The 22011-nt window shown below is 32.3% G+C and overlaps 1 long non-coding RNA gene across 1 annotated transcript; it reads left to right on the top strand.

Annotated features, from left to right (window-relative positions):
* The first annotated feature begins 5867 nt into the window (after positions 1-5867).
* Positions 5868-9479, top strand: LOC127719504 (uncharacterized). Its single transcript, XR_007990334.1, has 2 exons — positions 5868-6207; positions 8581-9479. It is a non-coding gene; the product is annotated as an uncharacterized LOC127719504 (long non-coding RNA).
* Positions 9480-22011: the final 12532 nt, after the last annotated feature.

Genomic DNA, 22011 nt, shown 5'->3' with positions numbered 1-22011 from the left:
CAAAGAGTACCCTTAAAATTGCCATTTTTTTTTCAATAAAAAAAAAACTGTGGAATCATATGTGTTTTGCAGTTTTATTCACTCCTAAAGGTGTTTAACATTTATTAATTTATTATGTATCGGTAAAGTCGCTTCTATACAGATGACCCTCTTTTAAGAGAAAAACAAACAAGCGACGTATCTTTTTCATAACGTTTACTTAGCATTTTAACATAACTATCAGAAGTAGAATGAATGACTGTCATCAAGCCTGAAAATCGAGCTCTTGATAATCGAAAAGTATTTTTTGTACCGATAGTTATTTTGATGTTTTAGGTTTATAATAAACAAGAAATGATTGTATCAGGATGTTGTCACGAAGTCTCCCAAACGAAGCTCCCATAATTCGTAATTCCCAGGGTCGCCTGACAGTGGGCAAAGTGCAGTGAAAATTAGTTTGGTCCAGTAAAGTTATATGCATTAGTGATGCCTGGGGACTAACCCTGTATATCATTCAAATCATCTTGGCATGACAAACAAGAATATATATGGTTTAGGGGTGGGGATCTCGACCATTTACAAGATATTAGAACTTTCTCAAATGGCAGGGGTCGGGATGACCCCTGGGGACTAACCCTGTATATCATTCAAACCATCTTAGCATGACAAACCAGAACATATATGATTTAGGGGTGGGGATCTTGACCACTTACAAGATATTAGAACTTTCTTAAATGGCATAGGGTGGGGGGTGACCCCTGGGGACTAACCCTGTATTTCATTTGATTTGCTTTATCATGACAAACCAGAATTTATGTGGTTTAGGGGTTGGGATCTCGACCATTTACAAGATATTAGAACTTTCTCAAATGGAAGGGGGTCGGGATGACCCCTGGGGACTAACTCTGTATATCATTCAAACCATCTTAGCATGACAAACCAGAATATATATGGTTTAGGGGTGGGGATCTTGACCACTTACAAGGTATTAGAACTTTTCTAAATGGCAGGGGGTGGGGATGACCCCTGGGGACTAACCCTGTATTTCATTTAATGGGTTTTATCATTTAGAACATTTTCAATTAAAAAGATTGTGTCTATCACAAACGGTTTTCAATTTATAATCATTTGAAAATTTAAAAAAATAAAATCCCATAGGGTTCTATAGTAAAACCCTCTTTTCTTTTTGCCCCTCAAAGTACCCCTTAATAAACCCCATTGCACAAACAAAACCCTGATTGCACCACTAGACATGTTAGTCTAACATATTGTGAAACCCTAAGTTAATCTGACAAGCGGTTTTGGGAGAACGGGTGCGGACAAGTTCAAATTTAAAAGCGGCGGAAGAAGAAGAAGAAGAAGAAATAAGAACTGAGCAAAAACAATAAGAAGAATAATAAGAACTGAGCAAAAACAATAAGAAGAATAATAAGAACTGAGCAAAAACAATAAGACTTAATTAATAAAGACTGGATTCCTTTAAACCGGAAAAATTCAGATTCATACAATGAACATGATAATGATAATGACTTTCTAATCCAGTCAGCAGAAAATAACAATATTATAAATTCTATCAATAAAACACATTTGGTTGATTATTATTTTTATTGTACTGAGTAGCTTCCACATAACTTAGCATTATTTCAGGACTAAACGCACAGTGCTATCTGCTAAACAGTAGCAACACTTGCGTGATCAGTGAAATTTCTGTTGGTAAATCTTGGAAAAAGTCATTGTACTTAATACCGAATTATTGTCATTTACATAGACTCTTGATTTCATGTATCTAAACTGACCTTCCTTATATTAAGGTATATAGGAAATTATTTTCTGAGGTCAGTGCCTGTGTAATAAAGTCCTAATATCACACACGTATAACTATTTTGTTAAGGTTTTTATCATAAAAAGTGGTAAATTTAGATTATGTTAGTATTGTCGACTATCCCTTAATTGTGTTATCATAAACTGCAATTGGAATAACATTGAAAAAAGGTAAGGTTTATTTCCCCTGTACATGATTTGTTTCATTCGACGAATCAAAATCCAAATTTTGTTTACTACCTTCTTCAATTTGAGTAAAACAGTAAATGAAACATAGCTATACCTACTCAGGATTTAATTGTGTGTTTTAGTTTTACTACATACAGTTCAGATAGACAAATAGAATTTTTTTTCGCACGTAAAAAACTTTTTGAACCCAATCATTTTGTCCACACTGTATGGAGTCCTTTTTCGAATTGTATCAACTAAACTCCACATGAGGATTCCAAAAGGATGATTAAGGGGATACAACTCGAAAAAAGAATCAATATCTATCTGTCTTTGATTTATTCTTTAGTGGAAAGAAACATCACCGAATTTCCCCTCGCCAACTCTTGATCTACCAATTATGAGTCTCTACATTTAATAGTTCCCCTGACTGCTGGTAATTCAATGCACTTGTTTTTGTTTTATTTTATCAAATAAATTTTACAATTTCAAGGTGTTGCCTAACATGCATACTTAATATATTTTAAACGTTCAGGGTATTTTCTTACATACTTAATATATCTTACAATTTCAGATTATTTTTCTAACATACTTAATAGATTTAAAAAGTTTAGGGTATTTTCTAACATAACTAATATATTTTACAATTTCATGGTAATCTATAATATGCTTAATATAATTACAATTTCAGGGTATTTTATAACATACTTAATATATTGGAAAACCAGGTTTAATACATCATTTTCTACATAAGAAAATGCCTGCACCAAGTCAGGAATATGACAGTTGTTATCCATTCGTTTGATGTGTTTGAGCTTTTCATTTTGCCATTTGATTAGGGACTTTCCGTTTTGAATTTTTCCTCGGAGTTCAGTATTTTTGTTATTTTACTTTTTATCATTATTTCAGGGTACTTTCTAACGTACTTAGGATGACAGAACACTTCGGTACCCATATGGATGCCCCAAGTCATTTTAACAAGGTCGGATGGAATATGCATCAAATACCAATTAATAAAATGGTAGGTCCAGGGGTCATTGTCAATGTCAAGGAAAAAGCGCAAAATAATCCGGACTATCGGGTATCAATAAATGATATGAAAGAATGGGAAGAAAAATATGGAAAAATGCCTGACGGGGCAATGGTAATAATGAATTCGGGAAGGGATGCAAAATACCCTAGCAAAAACAGTGTTTATGGTACGAAGAATATATCAGGTCTTAAGTCTTTTCATTACCCAGGTTGGCACGAGGATACAATATCTTGGATTATAGCTAATAGACACATGCTTTTCATCGGAACAGATACGCCGTCATTTGATTATGGACAATCCTCAACATATCCAGTACATATTTCAACTTCACGAGAAAATATATGTGGTTTGGAGAACGTTGCCAATTTGGATAGAATTCCACCTAGCGGATCAATTATCTCAGCTGCAGGAATGAAATCGGTGGAAGGAAGTGGAGGGCTTCTCAGACTTTATGCTATGGTTCCACGTTTTGGTGTTAACAATAGTTCAGTTACAAACGGAATATCTCATTTGTTTCTTATTGTTATTTGTATGACTCTTTTTATCAAACTCCAACACTTAATGTATTTTTAAATGTCTGTATCTGTGCTCTAAAAACGACAAGCATATCGTTTTTGATAGGTAAAAAACAAAAAAAGAAATATTTCAATATACTTCAACTTTTGAAGGATTTTTAGACTCTATTTTATACTATATTTGAAACAGTACGGAATCAGTAGAGTAGAATATGGGATGTTCGAATAAAGATTTAGGAGAATACAATAACAATGTACATTTGTTGTTAAAAAAGAGGACATTACACCAAGGGCAGGTGGATAAAAGGTCCGCTAATGTAGGACCTCAGGTAATAGATGTCCTCAGGTAACCGGGGGAATTTGTCATCGATTAATTCGCATGAAAATATAGTTCCCTCTTATGGTCACCTCTATATGACAGAAAATGGTCAGGTTACCTCATGTGACCACTAAAATGCTGTCAGCTTTACAAAACACTAATATTTGCAGGTTAACTCAGGTCACCACTATTTTACTGTACATGGTCAGGTTACCTCAGGTCACCACTACAATACTGTACGTGGTCATGTGACAACAAGTCAGCTTTACAAAACACTCATATTTTCAGGTTACCTCAGGTCACCACTGTATATCTGTACTCAAAAAATTATCGCCAACGCTATATTTGATAATACTGACCTAAATTTCATTGCAATGCTATTCAATGCAAACTTCTAGATAGAATAAAATACTTTCAAATTGAACATCTCTAACAAGATGAAAAGATAATTAAAACTATATGTTACTGAATACATTTGATAAAGTTTGCCGCCTTTCTTTTCACATTGATTGTTTGGATATATTGATTGTAAAATTTTGATGGCTCCTGAAATGCAGATACTTTCAGTGTTCAAGTGGATGATTAGTAACAAGACGATTATTTTTCCGTATTTTTGTAATATCGAAATGAAAAAAAAAACCAATTCTTTACATCACAAGAAGTAAACAATTTAATTTAGTACAGTTCGTTATTATCTTTTCTTCGGTGTTTAATTTCATGCATCCATTTGAACTACTTACACCATCTGTTTTGTATATACATATAAACACAGCTCTCTACAATGCGACAGTTGCAACTTAATGATTAAATAAAGACCTTGATGATTACATAACGACCTTGATGATTACATAACGACCTTGATGATTATCATCAAGAAGAAGAAGAGGGCGTTTCGCTAGTATTTTGACGAATCGAAAAATTCCAACGTAGGTCTTCCATTGTCTTCCAAGCACGTACTATAACTAGATACCGGATTACTCGTTAAAAGGTGTCGCCATAGAATCCTAAAGGTATATATACGTACGGCAGAACTAAGTTCTCGTTATAAAAAATCATATATATGATAGTGCTGTCGTCTTGCCTAAATTTATGTCTATGTAGAGATAGACTAAGTCAACGCGATAGGAATAATGAGCATTTTAGATTAAATAGTCTTCACCATTACATAGTGTATAGTTGAAATCCGAACACAAATGTTGCTAAAAAACATGTACATATTCTAACCTATATCAACATGAATGACCAATTTAATAGTAAACATGTTAAGAAAATTAATTGAACATCTGATAAAAGATAGTAATAATATTTAGACCGCACTATTGGTCGAACATTTTTTTTAATTAAAGGCCTGGTTCGATTACACTGTACGATTTTCCACCCTTTTATCCATCGGATTTGATATTGTCACCCAGGTAAAACGTACAGCGCGCTGTTAAGTCTCCGATTCCTGCATGTATATTTTATGCCTGATTGACTTTGGCTGAAATAGGGGGAAACACAACGCAGAGTGACTTAGAGTCACATATCAATGCTGTATAACACGTAAACAAGCAAACATAAATCTAAACGTTAATTAAACACTTCATTCTTTTCTTTTACTTTTTCCGTCTTTCCTTCATTTTTCTTCTTTCTATTTTTACATTAATTATCACAGGAAGCAAAACATATTATACAAACTGATTTGTAGTTTTCTATTTCCCTGAGAAGATAAATAAACCTCCTGAACATGAAGAAATTAATACATATCTGTATAGAAATCTAAACAAAATTAACAAAATGAAGCCAGATGGAATATATCTATAAGAACCTTGACCCCAGAACTTTTCTCTTCGCACTTGTCATATGTATTAAAACAAAACGTTTCACTTCGCACTTATCATAATTTATGAATATAGAAATCTTAACAAAAATAATTAACAAAATGGAGCCAGAGTGAATATGTCTATAAGAACCTTCACCCCAGAACTTTTCACTTCGCACTTATCATATGTATAATTATAACGATGAAATGAAACATGATAGGAACACTGAGAACAGATAACCATCCATAAAAAAAAAGCTTAGTTAGCATATTTCTGCAATTATTCGAAGACAGTGCATATCTTTTTGTATGAGTTAGATGAACCCAGCTGGTTTCGTTTATGTACTGTCTTATTTTCAGATATACAGGGAACATCTTTTCTCAGAAAAATGGACATATGTAAAGTAGTTTTTGTGATATGTTTCGCGACCAGTATACATTGTATTCCGTTATTTCCGTACGATTTGGTCGATTTGACCAGAAATCTGGGACCAGATTCAATATACTATCCAACATTAGCAGGATATGAAAAAATTATTGAACTTCAAGGAAGTAAACAATTCGGCCATTGGTATGTATAATCTAAATCAAATATATCAAAACCATTTAATCATATAGATCGTTATATGTGTGTATATACTAACTTTGTTATAAATTCTACCAATAAAACACATTCGGTTGATTATTATTTTTATTGTACTAAGTAGCTTCCACATAACTTAGCATTATTTCAGGACTAAACGCACAGTGCTATCTGCTAAACAGTAGCAACACTTGCGTGATCAGTGAAATTCTTTTGGTAAATCTTGGAAAAAGTCGTTGTACTTAATACCGAATAATTGTCATTTTCATAGACTCCTGATTTCATGTATCTAAACTGACCTTCCTTATATTAAGGTATATAGGAAATTATTTTCTGAGATCAGTGCCTGTGTAATAAAGTCCTAATATCACACACGTATAACTGTTTTGTTAAGGTTTTTATTATAAAAAGTGGTAAATTTAGATTATGTTAGTATTGTCGACTATCCCTTAATTGTGTTATCATAAACTGCAATTGAAATAACATTGAAAAGAATTAAGGTTTATTTCTCCTGTACATGATTTGTTTCATTCGACGGATCAAAATCCAAATTTTGTTAACCACCTTCTTTAATTTGGGTAAAACAGTAAATGAAACTTAGCTGTACCTACTCAGGTTTTAATTGTGTGTTTTAGTTTTACTACATACAGTTCAGATAGAAAAATAGGACTGCTTTCAATTCAATGCACTTGTTTTTGTTTTATTTTATTAAATACAATTTACAATTTCAAGGTGTTGTCTATCATGCATACTTAATATATTTTAGCACATACTTACAACTTCTCGTCCAATCAAATTGCTTATATTTGCCTTCTTATTTTCATAGTACATACTTTTCCCGTGTACTAAGTAACTACGCATGAATAACCACAAGGGTAAGATTTCATTGTATCGTAATCAAGATATTTAAAACAAAAATTGCCACTGGCTATTTTGAAATAAAATGCTGTGTTCCAAATTAAATTAAATAGTTTGTAATTAGTTTTCACGTTGATTTTTAAATATCCTGCTATTAAAATCTTTGGATCTAAAAAAATGTTTTTGACAATTGCAAATTTCTTTCATTTAAATAAAGGGTAATACATATGGTTCTTTATACCTTGATTAGAGTACAACGATATCTTAAAATTATGATAATGTATCATCCATGTAATTACTTTGTACACAAAAAAAGTGTGTACTATGAAACCTTGTGAAGGGAAATTAAAGCAACTTGGTGATATTTTTTTAAACTTTCTTAAGGAAGGTGATCTATTTCGTCATGAATTGATAGATTTATTGATTATTGGTTGCTTAATGTCCAGTGACAAATATTTCATGCATGTTCAGGACGATGTCATGAATTGAAAAACTGTGAGTATGTCTGAAGATAATGTGCCACCTATATATATATATATATATTAACATATTCTGATAAATCTTTTAGTTTTTACTTTGAAATAATAAAAAAAAAAAAAAACACAAGACCTATAATCTCTGATCTATTGGTAGTTGCTTTATAATGCCTATCTGCTAGACTATATCTATGGGGACAAACTATCTATATGTTTCAAATTTATTATAGCTATAGTTTTACTGTGAAATTAAAAAACGTTTTCAAAACATGTAAACGGCTTCCACTGCAATTTAATTATTGCCTGCTTTTGGTCAATTTATTTGGTCATCTTACCATGTAAGAAGAACATGTATAGTAAAACACCGCTTTATATCAATATACATACTTACACCAGCAGCTACCATCTTTTCATTCTGGAGTCAAGGGCCTTTTGAAATCACATATTTGACAATGATACTAGTGAGTAGATTTACAAAACTTTGTTAATGAGCTCCGTTTTACAAACACTTGTGATACAAGTAGTCAGCCAAAGTAAACTATCAATAGATCAATTAAAAGATTACTCGAGTTGTAAATATGTGCTAAATTGGATAATCTATGAAAAGGTATATACTATGAAATAAAGAGCTCGGGGCAAGCCCCTCGCTCTAAATTTCATAGTATATACTTTTCCACAGACTAACCTAGACTTAAAATTTCATACTTAATAGATTTTAAAAGTTCAGGGTATTTTCTAACATAATTGATATATTTTACAATTTCAGGGTATTTTATAACATACTTGATATATTGGAATTTTATGCGACTATCATACAAGTGAGAGGTTAAGCTAGCTATAAAACCAGGTTCAATCCACCATTTTCTACATAAGAAAATGCCTGTACCAAGTTGGGAATATGACAGTTTTTATCCATTCGTTTGATGTGTTTGAGCTTTTGATTTTGCCATTTGATTAGGGACTTTCCGTTTTGAATTTTTCTCGGAGTTCAGTATGTTTGTTATTTTACTTTTTATCATTATTTCAGGGTATTTTCTAACGTACTTAGGATGACAGAACACGTCGGTACCCATATGGATGCCCCGAGTCATTTTAACAAAGTCGGATGGAATATGCATCAAATACCAATTAATAAAATGGTAGGTCCAGGGGTCATTGTCAATGTCAAGGAAAAAGCGCAAAATAATCCGGACTATCGGGTATCAATAAATGATATGAAAGAATGGGAAGAAAAATATGGAAAAATGCCTGACGGGGCAATGGTAATAATGAATTCGGGATGGGATGCAAAATACCCTAACAAAAACAGTGTTTTTGGCACGAAGAATATATCAGATCTTAGGTCTTTTCATTACCCAGGTTGGCACGAGGATACAATATCTTGGATTATAGCTAATAGACACATGCTTTTCATCGGAACAGATACGCCGTCATTTGATTATGGACAGTCCTCAACATTTCCAGTACATATTTCAACTTCACGAGAAAATATATGTGGTTTGGAGAACGTTGCCAATTTGGATAGAATTCCATCTAGCGGATCAATTATCTCAGCTGCAGGAATGAAATCGGTGGAAGGAAGTGGAGGGCCTCTCAGACTTTATGCTATGGTTCCAAGTTCTGGTGTTAACAATAGTTCAGTTCCAAACGGAACATCTCATTTGTTTCTTATTGTTATTTGTCTGACTCTATTTATCAACTCCAACACTTAATTTATTTTTAAATGTCTGTATCTGTGCTCAAAAAACGACAAGCATATCGTTTTTAATAGGTAAAAAGCAAAGAAAGAAATATTTCAATATACTTCAACTTTTGAAGGATTTTTAGACTTTATTTTATACTATATTTGAAACAGTACGGAATCAGTATAGTAGAATAGAATCTGGGATGTTCGAATAAAGATTTAGGAGAATAAAATAACAATGTACATTTGTTGTTAAAAAAGATGACACCAAAGAAGCAATTTAAAAAGCATAAGTCGAAGAACTACAGAACACCATAGTCAAAATGAAAATCGCCGAAAAGATAAACAGCAGTCCGTATATCACTAAACAGAAAACCAATGGTTGAGCAACACAAGCCCCTCACCACTAACCGGGGATGAACTCTGGTGCTCTTGCTTCACTGGTGACGTCCGACGTGTTCAATTCAATTCAAAGTTTTATTCAAAGTCGATGTTCACGTCTGGCGTATTGAATTTTAAGCCTAGTACCTTCTGCTTGCTATTATTCGTGTGTTTCTTTGTCCTATATGTTCTCCCATTTATTTGTATTGTGGTCCTGTCATGTGATGTTGTCGTTTTGGTGTTGTGTTGATTTTGCCATAAAAGCGGGAGGTTTGGCATGCCACAAAACCAGGTTCAAACCACCATTTTTTTCTTAAAATGTCCTGTACCAAGTCAGAAAATGGCCATTGTTATATTATAGTTCGTTTCTGTGTGTGTTACATTTTAATGTTGTGGTTTTGTTGTGTCGTTGTTCTCCTCTTATATTTGATGCGTTTCCCTAAGTTTTAGTTTGTAACCCGGATTTGTTTTTATCTCTATCGATTTATGAGTTTCGAACAGCGGTATACTACTGTTGCCTTTATTTATTCAAGAAACTATATGAACACAGGCTCTAGTGAGCATTTCGAATCGATTGAATAACAAAATATGCATGCCAAATAGGATATATCTTAAAACATAGCATAAGTTAGAATATTAAGCACAGCACATAAAAGCAGCAAAAAAACTATACAAATTAAGCAGTCAAACAAAATAAAAAAACAAAACAATGTTACTCCTTATTGAAACAGTTTTATTGATGAGTCATATCTGATGATCAGATTGATTACCAACGAATTGGCTCAAATTCTTTAACTTGATTTATAACATTCTAAACTACCTATCAGGATTACAAACGTTTTAAAGGAAACAATAAACAATGTATGAAATCGCTAAAAAGTATCAGCATTTCGTGCATGTTTTAGAACTAAACGCTATATAATTGACCATCGAGGTGACCTTAGAAGACTGTTGATGGTCAAATGACTCGAAATACAAAATGTATAGACCGACAAGTATTTGCGATACGAAAAGGACGATTTTTCTAGGACTTTTTATACGACCGCAAAAATTTTGCGGTCGATTAATGTTAATATGACGTTGTCAGCGTCGTCGGCGGCGTCGTCGTCGTCGTCCGAAGACATTTGGTTTCCAAACAATAACTTGAGTATGAGTGTATGAATCTCTTTAAACGTGTACCATAAGGTTCCATACCACAAAAGGAAGATTTGGATCGATTTTGGGGGTTACATCCCAAACCGTTTAGCAATTAGGGGCCAAGAAGGGGTAAAAAAAACTATGATTTTCTGGTTTCCAGACAATATCTTGAGTATAAGTCTATGGATCTCTATGAAATTGTACCACAAGGTTCTATACCAAAAAAAAGGAAGATTGGGGTTGATTTTGGGGGTTATGGCTCTAACCGTGAGGGAAAATGGGGCCAAAAACAATACTTTTCTAATACTTTGTATGAATTGCTTATTTCTTGACCAATTTCAATGGAGTTTAGTCCAAAGTCTTGAATTCTTGGGGTTCTTTAATATGCTAAATCTAACCGTGTATTTAGGTTTTGGATTTTGGGCCCGGTTTTTAAATTGGTTCACATTGAGATCCAAAGGGTCCAAAATTAAACTTAGTTTGATATTAACAAAAATCGAATTCAAAGGGTTCTTTGATATGCTGAATTCCAAATACCGTTTCGATTCCTAACATCAATGAAGAGGCATTAATTGTCGAAATCCGGATATGGTGTACTAATTTTTGCACCTTTTGTTTGCGGTATACCATCTTTTCCGCAAGTTTTTCCGCAAGTTTATTGTTTTCTGTTTGGTATTAAATTAATAGTTAAGATCCATTTTGTTACATCTGGTGATCCGTTTATTTGGTTGATTGATTGGTTTTTGGTGTTTTAACGCCACTTTTAAGCACCGCGTTTGGGCTATTTCGTGGCGGCCAGTTTTTATTGGTGGAGGAAGCCGGAGTGCCCGGAGAAAACCACCGACCTTCGATAGCCGTTTATTTGGCAATCGCCAATGGCAGTCAGAAAGGGTTTAAAAACATCCGTTGTTCGACCTGCTAGTCATATGCATTTTGTTAAAATATACTTTTTCACTTTTTTGGTCTTTTGGAAAATGTTGTTTGTGTTGTATTTAGACCCCTCTACCAAGAAATTTATTTTGCTTGCACACGTATAAAAATTGCGGTTTTTATCCAACGCAATCATAGGTTTGAACGTTGTTTTCAATTTAGACTTGTTTATATATATATATTTTAATAACAGCCCAACAATGTTAGATCTGTAAATTTGCGTTAGCAAAATATTTTTGTTCTTTCCTGACCGGGATTCGAAATCATGCTACTGAGATATCGTGGCACTAAATCGCCTTGCACTGTGCCCGACGCGCTAGACCACTCGACCACCTAGGCTTTACAAATAATAAAGCTTTCGGTGGCCGGGTGTTACCTTTCCCCGTCAGTTTTAATCTAGCGTCGTAAAAATAGATACAGCATAAATTTTATTTTAGAGACGAAATTATGTATAAAGATAGTTTTAAATTTACTGTTCATTATTAGATATTTTGAAAAATAATTAAAGGTTAGTTTTATAGATGTTTTAAAGACATTGTATTAATGATGAATAATATTTTGGAAATTGTTTTTTCGTTTTCTTGGTACATTTTTTGAAGAACTTCGTGGTAGGTTTGTTTATTATTCTGTATAAATTAATTTTCAGATGCTATATATATGTATATATTTTTTTTTTGATGAAACGAACCCCTTTTAAAACTTAGCTACTATTATCTATTTATGAATAAATAGATTGATGGTGTACTTGGATATGCTGAATCGAACCGTGTATTTAGATTTTGGATATTGGGCCATAAGTCTAATTTCAATGTTTTCAGTTCTTTGACCACTTTCATTCTGTGTCAGAAACCTATACTGTGTCAAATATTTAATCACAATCCAAATTCAGAGCTGTATTAAGCTTAAATGTAGTGTCCATATTTGCCCCAACTGTTCAAGGTTCGACCTCTGTGGTCGTATCAAGCTGCTGTCAGCGGAACATTTTATTTATGCCATGTCATAAATTAAAAACAAATTTAATCGTTTAACCTCAACTGTATGGGAATGATTTTTGTGGGCCTAATCAATCAACGAAATTGTTCTTCCTTGTGTGCTCTTTTTTCAATTTAGGCATTCTAATAGGAGTTGCATGCATACGGACCAAAACGAGGTCGAGACAATAATATATCCGATGTTTCTGATTTTATTTTCACAAAATTGAAAAACACTTTCAACTAATAGCAAGTTATAATTTTTATTTACCGCTTTTATTTACGTTTGAAACAAACAAAATGTTAAATGTCTCTTATCTAATCATAAGACATCACCTAATTCATAAACCATCGGTCCATGTAAATTCTGTAAACAAATATATACAACTTAAATGAATGTGAAAGTTTGAAATAAAAAGACAAGTTAAAGCACAAAAAACAACACTGAAAACACAAACCTCTTTTTGTCGAGCAAAGCGAACATGCAATTAGTCGTCGGCGTCGACGGCGTCAACATTTAAGTTCAGTTTGTGGTTAATATGTAACTTTGTCAATGGAATTTGATGAAACTTGGACAAAGGCTTTTTATGATCAAACGACAGTGTCCAGTGCAAAATGTTGAAAATATTTTTTTCCTATTTTTTTCTTATTTTACTGATAAATGGATTTATTTTTTGCAGTTAATATGAAGAAACAGTCTAAAGTTAAAGTTTTTCAGACATCAATAACTTTGCCAAACAATAGTGGAATTTTACGAAACATTTTGTATGATCAAGATATAGTATGCAAGGCAAAAGTTTGAAAACGTTTTTCTATTTTACTGATAAATGAATTTAGGTGTTTTGCAGTTAACATTAATATATACTATGGGTTAAATGTTTGCAAACCTCATTGGAATTTTATCAAACGTTGGCAAAATTGTTTTTTATGAGAGATATTGTCAGAACCTAAATTTTGAAAATATATGTTTATCATTTTCCTGTATTTTACTGATAGATGGGCTTTCGAAACTTTCAAGGAATGCTCTGAAATTTGAAGAAAAGAAGTTAGATTATTTTATTATTTTTTCGTATATTTACTAATAACTGGACTAAGTCTTTGACAGTCAGCATTACATTTACTCAGCAGCAATAGCAGGCAAGACCAAGGGCTGTGTGGAACCCTTTACGAGTTTTAATCAACACTATGATAGTACTGCAGATAATCAAGAAGGCTACACAGTTCTACTGAAATAAAAAAAAAAACTAAAATACATAAACAATGAGGTGGTGCACTGGGTCCATATTTACAAAGATGTTCTTTCTTTTTAAGAGTAAAAGACATGAAGTATGTAGTGACATATATTTCATGTGTTAACAGTATTCATAAAATCAAAATGCCTTTGGGTGTAACAAACACATTGTTGTTGAAACTAATTTTGATATATTATTGATATCATATTGCAAAAATTGCATTCCACATGATATCCTGCAAAAACCACATATGTGAAACTGTATTCACTTCGAAACGAACCATCATACATATCAAATTTACGATATGGACAGAAGTACGGAAGAAATCAATATGTTAAGATTTCACTACGGTATTAAAATGGTAACCTTTAAGAATAAGTTTATTCAAATGATCAATGTATATACAATGATCGTATCTAAATTTACGGGCTTTATAAACAATATCACCGTAAAATTTAGGATGATATCCCGTTTTAATAAGAATTCTACAGGTCAAGCCAAATTTCGTAACCAAATCTTTGTATGTTGGGTATACTTGAATGAAACAGAGACCCAACAACAAAAATACGTCTAAAATGAAACATAGTTTTCAACAAGAGGTAGGTGTCCATACGTTATGGCAAGCCCTAATTTGTTCAGAGTCAATACAATCTGTGAATAAATGTAACAAAAACAATAAAATGTCTGCCATAAAAGACTGTTTCATAACACAATTGCCTCGATTATCGCTTCCTTGAGTAACAGGCATTTGCATTGGCACTCATACCACATCTTCTTATCTCTATTTAATGTTTAATGAATTGCAGCATCTTGTTTAAACTCTCCATATGCAAGGGTTCTTGCAATGTTTTTCATTACTTTTTGTTTCATGTAACTCTATCGCATTCCTTTTCGGTAATTTAATTAAAGTACGGAAACCTAGTACATAATGTTGCTAATGATGTTTTGGACCATAATTGAAATGAATGTTTAAACATGAAAGCATTGCTATCATGGCGGTGTATGTCTTATGATGGTTTGGACCATAATTGAAATGAATGTTTAAACATGAAAGCATTGCTATCATGGCGGTGTATGTCTTATGATGGTTTGGACCATAATTGAAATGAATGTTTAAACATGAAAGCATCGCTATCATGGTGGTGTATGTCTTATAATGGTTGTATTTTCTACAGCAACAATTCTTTTTGTTCCTAGCAGAATTTGTAGTAAAAATTTAAGATAAGTTATTTGTTCGGATGATCAAATTTCTTCAACTCAAAGAATTTTTTTTTTGTTGGTAGTAGAATTTGTATTGAAAATTAAAGATAAGTTATTTGTTCGGATGATCAAATTTCTTTGACTCAAAGAACATTCATCTGACGGAGAAGATGGTTTTTATATTTGAAGAATAACAAATCCTTAAATACAGCTGATTACAAATCAGTATAAATTGTACAGAAGCAAACATTAATTCGAGTTTAATGTGATCGAAAATTAAATCTGTGGAATATTCAAAGAAGTGAATTAAATTAAATGGAGAAATCACGAGATTTTCCCATTACATTGTGCACGGTAGTCGAGCAATTTATCAAAATAAATGCACATTATGACTAGAATAATGAGGTCTAAAGCGATTTGTTTCACTTTTGACATTCCGAGGAGTAAGTTAAAGTTGAATTTATAGTTCGAAAAAGTAAGAAAAAAGCTCGGGGGAAATCAAACGACAAAAGGATGGAAAAAAGATTTATATAAAAAGGATAAAATAAAGATTTTTTATAAAAAGGATAAAAATAAAGATTTATATAAAAAGGATAAAATAAAGATTTATATAAAAAGGATAAAAAATGTACAGATATATATACATAAATATATAAGGCAATATTTGATATTTACTCCCTATCATAGATGCTGATTAATAAATGTTTGCTTAACGTAAAGTTGCACTTATCAAGAAGAAACTTTCGTCCTTTTACCATGTTTACTGAATACTTACTTACGATCTAAAAGCTCAAAACAATGGGATATGCAAAAACATGTGGCCTTTTTTCCCTTAATATCTGAGAAATGGTATGCATTTAAGAAAATAACAAATTTATAGAAAAATTTGGTCAATTATTTTATTACAATCCAGTAGAAATATTAGTATAATTAAGACTTGATGTATACATTTTTTGTCAGTTTTCATGGTATCATCAACAGGACGGGGATTGGTTCCCTGTATCTTTTAATTAGTGTACTAGAGGTACCATGACCTCTTTCAATGCAAGTTTGTTTCATTTACGGAATCACAATATCGGAGACATGTAAAAACCTGGTCGGATTAAAACAAATTTGATAACATACATGTACTTGGACTATTAAATCTTTTTCCTTGGTATGATAATGCTATTTAAACTTTTTTTATATGTATAATTATATCACCATTGTGTCCAAGACAATATTTTTTGTCGAAGTTTTATTTAAATATACGATACTGTATGCCATATTAGAAATGAATATTACAATTCTAGAAAACCCTTTGATTAGGTCAATGCATGTTATTATCAACCCTATGAAGGTATATTGCCCGAAGAGATTGAAACATTCATTATTCAGTTATGAAAAATATAAGTTAAATGACCTACAGTATCGATAGGTGCTGTCATTTTACATGTATTTTTTTAATGAAAACGAAACGCAAAATACACTTCTTTGTATTTCGAAATGGATACTGTTAATATAAGTACTGCAGTTGTTCATCGCTAAATACAAAAAATACTAATCAAATCACACAGCGCCTAATGTTGACTTCCTTCAGAAATATAATGCCTTGAAAATTAAATACAACCTGATTGCAATTCTTATCTTTCTTGACTGGCTTACTTGCTTACCCGTCCAGGAGCACCTGAGGTCACCCCCGGTTTTTGGAAAGTTTCGTGTTGCTCAGTCTATAGTTTTCTATGTTGTGTTTAGTGTACTGTTGTTTGTCTTTTGTCGTTTTTTTTTCAATTTTTGCAATGGCATTGTCAGTTTGGTTTTGACTTATGGGTTTGAATATTCCTTTGGTGTCTTTCGCCTCTTTCTTCAAGTTATAAGCATAGCGAAACGAAAGATGTAATTGTTTCAATTAAGATTGAATTAAAAACTACTATTTTTCCCTTTACACTGAAATGTAAGATTTGTTCACACCTGTGTTTGAAATTTAGGTTTCATTGACGTGAAGTGCAGACCGATCGTTTTGTTTGTTATTTCTTTTTACCACAGAGAATAACATTTCTAAGATAAAAAGACATGAACATTTGAAACGTCCACATTCTATATAATACGTGTTGATCATTATATCAAATATGGCTTTTAGAGAAGGAACAAGCCAGAAATATTTTCAGACATTTCACAGATCAGAAGTAATATGTTTTCAGTTCAATCATATATAAATATTGTTTTTATCACAACTCTAAATCAATTTCTCAGACATTTAATAAAATTGATATGTCACTCGAATTTACTTTCTTCGTAAATTGGAAATAAAAATACTGACATCGTAGTAGTGTAATAATGGGATTTTAAATCAGGAGATGTGAAAATTATGTCCTTGTTGAAAAATGTCTTCTCGTTATTGAATCTTTAGTTGTGTTTCAGTAAATCACTGACAAATTAATTGGTATTTTGCAGAATATTAAATAGTTCTTACAATATGTAGGTGTTGTCAACATCAAAAAAAGAAAATTAATGTAGTTGTACGTGATGCAATAAATGAACGGTACAAATTGCCCACGTGCCCACTTTTATGTCTTTGGTCTTTGATGGTATGTACATCATGCTGTTACATTAATGATTAAAAAAAGTGAAAAACAAAGTATAAAACAAACCCAACAATATCGCTTATAATTTTATATATGAAATTGCACTGTTCTACATATTCTATATCTGTCACGACGACAGTTAGAAAATTATTTCCCGAAATCAGTTAATAAATATCGTATATCGAGAAAAATGATCGTAAAAGAAAACGTAACGATGGTCAACTATTGCGATAGCCCATAGTAAGATCTAGTATCAGATCGTGAGGGAAATCTTATCGAGAAGTTACATTCAGAGTATTAATTCGTGTATAATATGCATATATGTAAGAAGAACATTCTAAACCTATTTCAAAGTTTTATAGGAACTGAATTTATTTATTGCCTTTCAGATACAAATTAACTCGTTTTAAACAGTAAAATGTAGCGCTCATTTACATTTTGATTTAATAGACATTTGTAAATTTTGTGACAAATTTTTAAAATATTATCAATAGAGTTTTTTGATATTCAGATTCAGGTAGGTTTTAACGACTTTCTGCTTTATGACCTGTAGGTGACACAAATGAAAGGCAAATTTGACCAACCCTTTAGGTTTTAGTGATTTAAACTAAAACCTCTAAATACGTTAATAAACACAAGCGCGGAATCAGCTGATGACTAGTTATGTATACAATCCAATACTTACAAAATACGTAACTTAATATGTATAATTTATAAAACCTTCACACATTCTAAAAAAAAAAATTATAACCCAGTAACGTTCCGATGTCATTGTAATCGATTTTTTTATCCAAGTCCATTTGAATTTTTTAGTCGATATTTTTGTAGTTTATTTTTCCTGCCGATTAATCAACCAGGACAGGTGTATTTTCACACTTCCGATTTTATCAATGTTATCAATACTCTTTTCCCTAGATATCCTTGAAAGGAGACAGATCTCATTCGTCTGACTGGCAGACTCATTAACTCTAAAACATTAAGCTTTTTTCATTTAAATCTTATTGAAATCGAAAGTAAGATATATTAACGTTAAAAAATTGACTTGAAACGAAGTTTTATCAGACAAAGCAAAAACACAATAGATCAAGTAGAATAGAATTGATTAACAGACCGTAAATGAAAGTCGCCCATAAAACGAATAAATGTATCGAGATCAAAGGAAAATCAAAACTATGTGAGAAATCAACAAACTAGACCGGATAATTATGGCAGATATAGCTAAAAACTACACACATACACTATAAAGTCATCGGAACAATAGACACATTTACCAAAAAAAAAAGACACTGAAAATTTAATCGTGAACTCTGTTCAACGGGAAGCTGTCCATAACACCCTAACCCGGTCATTAAACAAATAATCAAAACTGAAAGAAGGTTTCACGTCCAATGACTTTATTTTTGCCTACGCATTTCATTTCTTCTAGCAAATACACAGTACATAGGAAGAATAAACCAGACATTTCATCATTCTTATTTTCCTCTACTCGTTTTTTTCAGATCTCAACCGTCCCTTTTTGTTTAAAATTAACCAGTAAAAACAAACGTACATAAAAATATATGCAAAAGCAGTACAGGAAAATCATTTGTCACTAAAATAACGGTGTAATAGTTAATAGAAAAGCAGGCTCATCTGACTCCAAAATGATACAAAATCATACTTGGAGGGGAAATAGATTTCCTAGTCTTGAACCCCTACCGATGCTTAATTATTTTTCTCACCTATTAAACGATACTTCTCTCAAAAACCAAATGAAAGATAAAAAACAGACAGAAAGAAATTAAGAAAGGTCAGGCATCGCTGGAATGGTCAGTTCAAAGCAACCACACGAAGAGTACGATAAAAGTGAAACAGTAACACACCGTCTTTAATTACAACTGTGCTATAGATAAATGGTGCATTTTTGTTCTGACATGCATTGAGGTTTGTTATTCAAAAAGTTCTATTCCTTCGGATAAAAGTTCGCATAATCTTTTCAATGAATCAGTTGTAAAATGACTTTAATGATCTACACGGAAGTATCATTGTTCATAATGAAATCGTTACGTGTGTACCCGAATATAATTTATCTGACTCTCAGACGTCGGAATGTTAGGTGCAAAGCAACGAGAGTCTGCAATAAGGAAATAAAACATCTTTACAATATGTTTTGTCTTCGATCATAATACCTTGTAATGTCACTGCAATTATTTGTATCCTGTTATTGTTATATTCCGACTTCTGCCTCCGTAACATCATTCTACATGTCATTTTACTACAAGTGTCAAGTTTTCCCACATAAAATGTTCATTATCGCATTTAATACAACAATATGAGTAATTATGACATCGACAATGCAACAAGTCCTTGTCATATCGAATTAATGATGATATGGTCTGCAATTATCTGAGAGAGAAAAATGACATTCTGGAAGGCAGACAACACAAATATATGTAGGACTCGGAGGTAGGTTCAATGGGGCCGCTGAAGAACGATGGTCACACTGAAGTGCAATGGTTTTCGCCGAAGTTTAACGGTCCTTTCGCTGATGGTCTATATAAAAGAGTGATGGTTAGTTTAAAATCTACAGAGATGCGTTTTTTATGAGAAGTAGATTTTTTATTACTTAGTGTATAAACTTGCATTCATTATTGTTTGTAAAACATTTATGGCATTTTGGTATCGATGATATATAGGAGTATGATTAAAATAAAATAATCGTTAAAAGAATGATAATCCTGCCATAAGCTTGTTACTTACAAAATACTTTAAAAGGTGTTTGCAACATTCGAAGTTCAAAAATATGTTTCATATTATGTATGTGCTTAGTAACAGTTTCATCCTCTTTAATTTTGCTGCATGTAGACATAAATCCGTGTTTACAGTTTATCTTCACTTTGTTCCTCTCATGAGTCTCTTTTCACTGGAAATGCAATGACTATTTATCATGGCTGTTTTAAAATAAATGGGTATTCATGATGCTTTACTTAAAATGCTGAAAAAAAACACTTGCTTTAAAAAACAAATTGACTTCTTAGACTACATCGGCATGTAAACATGAAAAAACATTGAAAATATAGTTGATGTATTCCAACAAACTTCGGCGTAGCTATCATCAAGATAGCATCACAATGCCACAATCGCACTTCAGCGTGATCAAAAACGCACTTCAGCGTCAAACCATCGCGCTTCAGCGTGACCATCGCGGTTCGGAGTACCATCGCAGTTCAGAGTCCTACATATATGTCTCGCATTGGAGATGGTTGGAGCTAACAATTATTTTATTTTATTATTTATTTTTAAAATATAGGGAAAAGCTTAGATTTGACAACAAAGTACATCACTTATTGTCAAATTGAGCATGAATGAAAATTTTTAATGCATTATGAACACGTCACTGTTTTATATGAAAGCATAAATAAGGAGGGGAAGGGGAAGGGGGAAAGTGGGGGGGGGGGGGGGGGGGGGGGGAGAAGGGGGTGGGTGTGAGGGGAAAGGGGGTGGGGGTGGGGGTCGCAAGTAGTTGAGACTAACGTGACGAAATTTTCTAATGCGTCCATATCATCGCCTTGTTACCTCATTCAATATGTTAACAAATGTATACTCATTTGATATAGATTTCCTCGGAAATTAAAAGGAAATATTATTGAACATTTTTATTTTTAGATTTATCTTTTAAGCAGGAAAAGAACGAGTTCTACATCGGAGATCGCAACAATAAAGACACAATTTTTATTTTTGCTACAATAGTTACACGAGCACAAGAAAATGCAACACTGCTTCCAAGAACAGGAAACACAAATGCAAATGATTACATATTATCAACAACTGTTTTTCTTAACTGTGGGAATATTACATCACACATTGATTGGTATATTAGCTATTCAGATGTCACCTCTTTTTACTAATGATATTGGGTGATTAATAGAATTATTCAATTCTTCATTGCTGTTAATATAAATCAACATTTAAAACATTATTAAATGTTCAATGTATTAAGATGATGTACAATGTAGGATCCAAGTTATATTCTCATTTAAGGTAGATCATAGGTATATATTTCCTCAGATAGAATTTTTTTATACTTTGCCAAAATAAAGATTTTTCTATTCTTTTTCAAAAAATATAATAAAAAGTATGGGTCACCGTGCTATTTTTTAAGCTACGGGTCGTACGAAATTGCACAAATTTGCTTAGATTGTTCATGAAAAACACATTTTTGTGCATAAAAAGAAATCTATGAGATAGAATTTTGAAATAAAATATGAGAAGATAGGTTTTATAATATGCTTAAAGAAAATAAAAATAAAAAATGGTGTCACCGAACTTGTTTTCTTGCTACAAGTAAAAAATTAAAATTTCCCTATCAGTCAAGTATAA

Source organism: Mytilus californianus, unplaced genomic scaffold (assembly GCF_021869535.1).
Source record: "Mytilus californianus isolate M0D057914Y unplaced genomic scaffold, xbMytCali1.0.p SCAF_11, whole genome shotgun sequence".
In the NCBI taxonomy this organism is placed as follows: Eukaryota; Metazoa; Mollusca; class Bivalvia; order Mytilida; family Mytilidae; genus Mytilus; species Mytilus californianus.
Note: the sequence above shows the minus strand (reverse complement) of the source record. Positions and strands in the feature narration are given on the sequence as shown.